The sequence below is a fragment of the Chenopodium quinoa genome, unplaced genomic scaffold, assembly GCF_001683475.1.
Source record: "Chenopodium quinoa cultivar QQ74 unplaced genomic scaffold, ASM168347v1, whole genome shotgun sequence".
Classification (NCBI taxonomy): Eukaryota; Viridiplantae; Streptophyta; class Magnoliopsida; order Caryophyllales; family Amaranthaceae; genus Chenopodium; species Chenopodium quinoa.
The window spans coordinates 1,545,383-1,552,779 of record NW_018743616.1 but is presented as its reverse complement, the minus strand read 5'-3'; the positions used below and the strand labels follow the sequence as shown (position 1 = coordinate 1,552,779).

General features: G+C 30.6%; 1 long non-coding RNA gene across 1 annotated transcript; it reads left to right on the top strand.

Moving 5' to 3' along the window:
* Positions 1 to 254: 254 nt before the first annotated feature.
* On the top strand, positions 255 to 4,472 carry LOC110683007. The gene is made up of 2 exons (XR_002503536.1): positions 255 to 3,252; positions 3,340 to 4,472. It is a non-coding gene; the product is annotated as an uncharacterized LOC110683007 (long non-coding RNA).
* Positions 4,473 to 7,397: the final 2,925 nt, after the last annotated feature.

The window sequence follows — 7,397 nt, the reverse complement described above, 5'->3', positions numbered from 1 at the left end:
TATAGGACCAACTCAACAAAAGCTTAAGTTAATGGTTGAAGCCCAAGAATATATTTTATACTCTATCACTCTCTTTATTTTATAATAACTGATAATACCATTAAATTTAATACGCTTGTCACTGTATATATATATATATATATATATATATATATATATATATATATATATATATATATATATATATATATATATATATATATAACCAAGTTACAATGTGAACTAAGTGAATAATAGGAACTAGGAACTAATCAGAACCGTCGGATATAGGATGGGCGCGTGCTACATCAACGGTTGGGATATATTCAAACAAATCAAATGCAAAACCCAAAAACCACTCTCTTCTCTCTCCTTCGCGATTTTCTCTCTCCTCCGTGCGTTTCTCTCTCATTTTCACGAACGCCATTATTGATCTCCTCAACCATTTTCATGCTTCCTCACCTCAATCAACAACTCGATTATATGGAATTTGCTACAATTTTTGCTGGATTCGTTGCAAAATTGGGTAGAATTTGCTTCAAATTCGTCTAGACCTTGCTACAATTGAAGGTGTTATATTTTAGTTTGGTGAATTGATTCAAATTTCTTCTACAACACGCAAAATCTAAGTTGAGTATGCAAAATCGAGCTCAAAATAGGTATAATCAGAATAATGCTCACAATTTATTAAGTTTGTAGTAATTTTAGTTAAGATTAGGTCTATTTTCATCAAATCGATGCAAATTTATTTGGTCTAATCAGAAACTTGTGAGTGTTACGCTTAATTTTGTTTAATTTTCGGTATTTTAGTGGTTGTTTTAATCATCAATTTAATGAATCGTGGAGTTTAAATTTGTGTGATCTTCTCATATCTTGTGGATGATTTATTGTGATTTAAAAGAAATTTTGTGAACTGATTTTACTAAAGCCTTGATTAATACTTGAAGTTATTGATTTATGTGTTTGTTTCTCATGTATTTTTTGAGGTTTAGCGCTCAAACTTCTGTGAATTTTGGTGAGTTTGCAAACTACATATTGATTGGAAACAATCTTGAGACCCACTAAAATTATAATAGGCTAAGAATTTTGTTGTCAGTTATTGTGAAGTTTTCATGCTTGAATATGTGTATGGTGTGTGGTGGCTGATTTGGTTTGTAAGGTGGTAAGAGTGGTGCTAGAAAAGATGAATCTAATGGGAAATTTGTTCACTTTTAAAGTAAACTTTGTTTTATTAAAAGTAAATGGATGTTGATATTTCTTGTATAATGGTTTAAGTTATGTTGTTATAGATGCCTCTATTGCAATTTATAAAATAAACTGATTTATTAGCATTTACTTGTTTTTCATTGGAGGTGCTCTAAATTCTAATGGCGTATCTATTTCAAAATTTTAATCTTATACCAAACAAAATTGAAAATCCTGATTATTTTGGCTGTGTGCTATGTGTAGAAATTTAGGCCAAGATAGTAAAGTCAAGAGCATAGATCATTGGGACTATCTTCCATAGGTTAGTTGTCACTAAAATTAACTGAAAAAACACAGAAGTAAACCAAAATACCTTAAAAGTAAATCATAATAGTTCTAACGTAAATAAATAAAAAATAAAAAAAAGTAGTACATCAAGTGATAGTTTTTTTTTTTATTGAATCCTTCAACCATAAGCTGTGCTAGCTAAAACCTATTAGCTCAAAAGGTAGAGCACTATGCGGATGCATAGAGATGTAGGTTCAATTCTTACATAGGTTATCTCTTAAAATAAATATAAAACTCTAAGGGGGTGTTTGGTATAAGGTTTTTAGAGTAGTGGAAACGAAATCATGTTAGTGTTTCCATTACAATGTGTTTGGTTAATGACTAAAGTAACACAAATCGTTAGTAGGTGGTAACCCATTCCACCAAATTGTTTCCAGTGTAATAAGTGAGGAAACAGATTCTTTTTCCTTCCTCTAACACAAAAAATAAAGAAAACTCTTCTCTCTTCTCTTCTTTCGTTCGAAAATTTTCTGAAAAATTCCTAAATTTGATCGATGATTCTATAAAGAAAGTTGCGATTCTTCAGATTTTGTTACAAAATTTTCAATTATCTACTTCAAATCTTCAAAAATCATCACAGGTTTGCTATCTTAATTTCTCTCGTTCAATTTCTAGGGTTAATGCGATATGAATATTGTCGTTCCTGGTTTGAATTCTACACTTGCTTGTTTGATTAAAATTTTATTCTATTTTTATTGATTTTCTACTGAATTTGATGGTATATATTGCTATTATTGCTGTAATTGCTAGTTATTTGGGGTTTTCCCCCTAAATTTTCCCCAATATCAGGAAGTTTCTAATTTTAATTAGAATTTTGATTTGGGATGGTTTTGCTGGTTAATTTTCTTGTTACTAGCATACTATTTGATTCGACTTATTTGCTTGCGTTGCTATTATTGACTTATTTGTTGCAATTTACTCCTTAAAATTACAAGCTGATTTTTCCAGAATGATTTCTTATTTATCCCAAAGTAGAATGTAGTGTTGCATGGACAACCTTATCTTCTGCTACTAACTAAATGCATCTGTTTAAGTGCAAATTATTAATCATTAACTAAATTGATTTTTATTTATGGGTAATATATGATACGTTTTTGATGAATATCAGATTAGTTGCTAAATTTATGGTTTTTGATGGCTAATATATGTTATTTGTGATACTAGTGTATATTGATACTGTTGTATATTTTTCGGACTGGTTTTTCAAGGTTTCTACAATACCTCGACTTATGCGTTCCATAAGGAAGAAAAAGCTAAAACAAATACAACTAATTATTTCAATGGTTATTATTATTATTTTGATGATGTATTGGATGTGGCATATGATGTGTGTTGTTACAATAAAGGGTGTTCAATTGAAAGAAAGAAAAAGAAACAAAAAGTTGCTACGAATGTTAGTTTTGAGAGGGCTTTATAAAGAGAGTGATGTGAAATGCAAGAGTGAGCTTCGCGTTAATAGAAGAACTTTTCAATATTATTTGTGAGATGCTTAGAGACATTGGGGGTTTGAGTGGAACAAAAAACATGTCGCTTCAAGAGATTGTAGCCATGTTTTTATACACGTTGGCTCACCATAAGAAGAATAGGTCTATTGGATAATATTTCTTTAGAAGTGGAGAAACCGTGAGCCGACAATTTCACCTTTGTCTAAGGGTTTTTCTCAAATTATACGAAGTATTACTTTACAATCCCACACCAGTATTGGATGATTGTGAAGATGAAAGGTGGAAATTTTTCAAGGTATTGGTCTTATCTAAACCCCTAAATTTTGCTAGGATTTTCTTAATTTTTATTGTTTGTGAGTAATATTTTTTCTTATTTTTGTAGAATTTTTTAGGGGCATTTAGATGGGACTTACATTAATGTAAATGTGCCTTCACAAGAACGACCAAAGTATAGAACAAGAAAAGGAACAATTGTTATGAATGTATTGGGTGTTTGTGCACCCAATTTGCAATTTATTTATGTTCTTCCTGATTAGGAAGGTTCGGCCCATGATATGCGTGTACTTCGCAATGCTCTCTCTAGACCAAACGGTTTTAGGGTACCTCGAGGTAAGTGAAGCTCATTCTTTTGTGAGTGTATAAGTTTTGTTAGTTCGGATCATTGGAATTTATTACAAGTGTTGCTACTTCGGATCATTGGACCAATTTTAGAAACAAATTAGCCCAAGATATGTTAAATGATTGGAGGGCGAGAGGTAGACATGGTCAATAGCAAAAAATGTATGATTTTTTTCCCCTTCGATTACATTATATATATAGGTGTATTTTCTGTTTTTGTTCATTTTGAAGCCACTGCTAATGAGTGGCATTTATGCCACCATTTCACCCTCTTTCATTAGAGAATTCCCCCGATTTGTCACTTGTTTATGCCTCTTCTCACCACTTTTACTTCTTTTTAGTTACTTTAGTTTCCTCTCGTGTTTTCCTTTCCCTTTTATCTTTTCTTCTACATTTTACCTTTCATTTGTGTGTTTTGATAGCTCCTAGCACTCGTGGGAAAATTTTGGATCGTTTGATGGAGTGGAGATGCTAAGGAAGCTTGCCAAGGGAAGAGGAGATGCTACAAAGGAGAGGGTGCGCTGTTACAGCTAGCCGCGGGCGCAGACAGGGGGTTACTGAGCTATGAAGCAGATTCTGGAGATGGCTAGCCGCGGGCGCGGCACTCTGGGTCTGGCGAACCTCTTACCCAGCTTAGAGAGGGCGCGACAGCCTGTTCGGAGAGCCTTCTCCCTTGCCCATTTTCCTCATTATAATAGAAGACTATAAATAGTCTTGGGCTTGAGTTTTCAATCATCAACTATTTCATTGCCATCAAAACACTTTGTAGAGAGAAAACACTTAGTCTTCAAGATTTAATCTTTGTAATCAAATATTCAAGCTTTCTTCTAGATTGTTGCAACAACTTTGATGATTGGGTAATCTTTCAACTTTTATAATAGTATTCTTTCCTCTTTATTCTCTAGTTGTTAGTTTTACTAGTTCTATTGCTCTTATTTATGCTTTCTTCCATAAATTTCCATGCTCTATTGGTTTTATTGATTTCACTATGACTTAGAATCATGCTAGGTTGTGTTAGTATTGAATATATGTTTAGCTTAGTTGTCATGGCTATTTTCCTTTCTCTAGCTTAGATTTTAGCTAGAGAAGGGGGTGAAAATCATGTCTATTTGAGTTCCTATTGATTATTGACTGGATTTTACCTTGAGTTGATGATTTGTGCTTAAAAATGCTTGGAGTTATTGTGTGCACCTATAACCCCAATGTTTTAGTCCTAGATTAGATGCATGAGAATGATCTAGTTTAGGGTTGATTGATTTCATCAACTTGCTTTGAGTAGTTGCATGAGAATGAATTGCTTTGAGTAGAGTTTGAACTCCTTGGTGTATTTCCTTATTGATTTTCATTAGTGTCTTGTTGTTCATGATTGGAACCCCCTCTCCCTAGTGCTTTTTTCCATTATTATCTCTATAATCTTGTTATTCATCTTCGTTTTAGAGTGTCTAGTTTAATCTTCTTATTTTGGGTTTAATTTAGTCTCTTTTGGTAGAAAGTTTTTTCATTGAACTCTTAACAACAAACCATAATACCCCTTTTTTTCAACTGTACTTTAGGATAGCTAAGATCCAACTCCTTATTTTCTTTATCATCATTCGACATGATTCTTCAACAATCTAATTTAATCAAAATGTCTATCACTTTCGATCACTTGGAAATAACGAGAACCCTAATTTCAAAAAACTCGAATCAACCAAAACTACAAAACTACAAAACACAAACCCTAATCGAATAAAAAGAACAAAAAAATCAAAACAAACAACTTACTTGTCCAGATTTAGTCATAGTAGCAACAAAGATCGAAAAACAACCTCAAGAATTCGATTGGAGAAGAAATTTGATTAGAGAAGAGCAAAGAAAGAATCGTAGAAGATAGAATTAGCTGGAAGAGAGAGAAAGTGTGAATAAGAGAGAGAAAAAGAAATAAGAAATCAGGAAGATTAGAGACAGTCATTCAAAGTGCTGAATTCCTTATTTTGCCCTTAATGAAGCGGGCGAGATTTCGATCGTTAAATGGAGTGTGATCAATTAAGTTCCTTGTTCCTATTATTCACCTTGGTTCTCACATGATCTCAATTCTATATACTACCTCCATTTCTGAAAGTTCGACTTACTTACTATTCATGTGGTCAAACTAAAATAACTTTGACCATATTTTATGATTTATACAATAGAAATAAATAAACATGTGAGATCTTGTTAGATTCTCCTTATTACAAATTTTCTAACTATCAACTTTTTATCACTTATACATAACTAGAGATATTCATGGTCAAAGATGTTCATTGGAGACCGCGCAAATGCTAATTGAGTCGAACTTTTAGGAACGGAGAGAGTATATATATTCAAACATTATAAAATTTATTAGAAAGTTAATATTATACTACCTCCGTTAAATATTAGTTGCAACTTTGGGGTAATATTTGTGAGATATAAAATATTTCAAAGTTGCAACTAATATTTAACGGAGGTAGTAAAACTTTTTATTAACTTCTAGTTCTATTTAATAACACTTTATATGATACTGTATCATTTATTTTAAATATATTAGTCAAAGATTATAAAAGTGTGTAATTAGTGAAAAAGTAAATTGTAGGAAGTAATACGTAGAACTATCATATCATATCATATCACTAATAAATAATGTTGGTCTCGTAGCCAAGCTAAGAGACAGCGACACTTGGCATTCTAGTTTTCCGCCAAGTGTCACGCCATGTAGGCAACAAAATAAATTTATTGTGATTAGATTAGGTGCACATTATGTTAGATTGGATAGATTTGTTTAAGATAAAAAAGTATACATAAAATAATTTATAATTCTTTTGAATTTTTTTTTTTATCTTTTTATTGACAATAGATACTTATAGCAACACTCCACACATTATAATTAATATGAATATCCAATTAACAATAGAATTTTATTCCTATACGAATAACCACGTAATTATAATTATAAATTTGGCTATGTATCATTAATTTTTTTTTTTAGTCTACCATTGATTTACCATTAAAGCTTTTGAATCAGGTGTTCTTCATATTCGGTTGTAATATTTTTGTGTATGTTTGTGGTTTTGTTAATGAAATTACAGAAGTCAAAAACTAATAAATTAGGACACAATAGAAACTGTACAATACAAGGTAATCTTGAAGTGAATTCAGATAAATGTTAGCAAGGTGTTATAACTTTATGGGTTTTTCACTTAAAAAGTGTTTCAATAATTTTTAATTTTATTTTGATATGCTGATCATATTAATATTTTTTCAACTTATTTTAAGAACAATGGAAGCAATAAACGGTAAAAGGTATTACTATTCTGCATTATCAAAAGGGTTTATTTGACCATATTTAACATTCAAACCAAAAAATTTAACCTAAATTTTTTTATCAACAATCCGGGCATCTAGCATTTCAGTTTTTTGCCAAGTGTCGCACCACGTAGGCGAAAAATAGATATTATTGTGACACATATGATACTAAGTAAGTGAATTTTGGTTAGTTTTTTGTAAGATAAAAATGTTGTATAGAGTTTTATTATCAATATACTTTTAATATTTCATATATACAAAATTAATCATAACTTTTAATAAATATCCTATAACTCGATTCTATTTCCATCATAAAATTCGTTTCAAAAAGTTCTTTAAAATAAGATCAATTTATAATATATTTAATTTATTTTAAAAAAATAGAGAATTAGTAAAAAAAATAATAATTTAAATTCAATAAAAATAATTTTAAGTCAATAATAACATAGATATCAAATCACAAACAAAACTAAAAAGAATACACTATTATTTAATTAAATAAGCGATATGGCATCGTAT